Source organism: Myotis davidii, unplaced genomic scaffold, assembly GCF_000327345.1.
Source record: "Myotis davidii unplaced genomic scaffold, ASM32734v1 scaffold1, whole genome shotgun sequence".
NCBI lineage: Eukaryota > Metazoa > Chordata > Mammalia > Chiroptera > Vespertilionidae > Myotis > Myotis davidii.
Window position 1 is genome coordinate 8,665,799 of NW_006294681.1, and position 270 is coordinate 8,666,068.

A 270-nucleotide genomic window follows, 5' to 3' on the forward strand; every position below is an offset into this window, starting at 1 on the left:
AGACCCGGCAGGAGGATGTCCTGCATTGAAGGAGAGGAAGTTTGGGGGGACTAGGTTATGCTGACGTTTCATTCTGGTTTCTTGGGACAGCCTTCCCTCTCCACTCTCAGAGGACTCAGGGCCTCCACCTGAGTCCACCTGGGAGTCCCGGAGAAGGAGTGACAGGTAAGAACTCAGCGGGAGAAGCCCACGCCTTGGTTTGAGGGCTGGGACTGAGGGACAATGCCAGGGAGGGTGTGAAAGGGAAAGGGGCTCAGGCACATCCGGCGA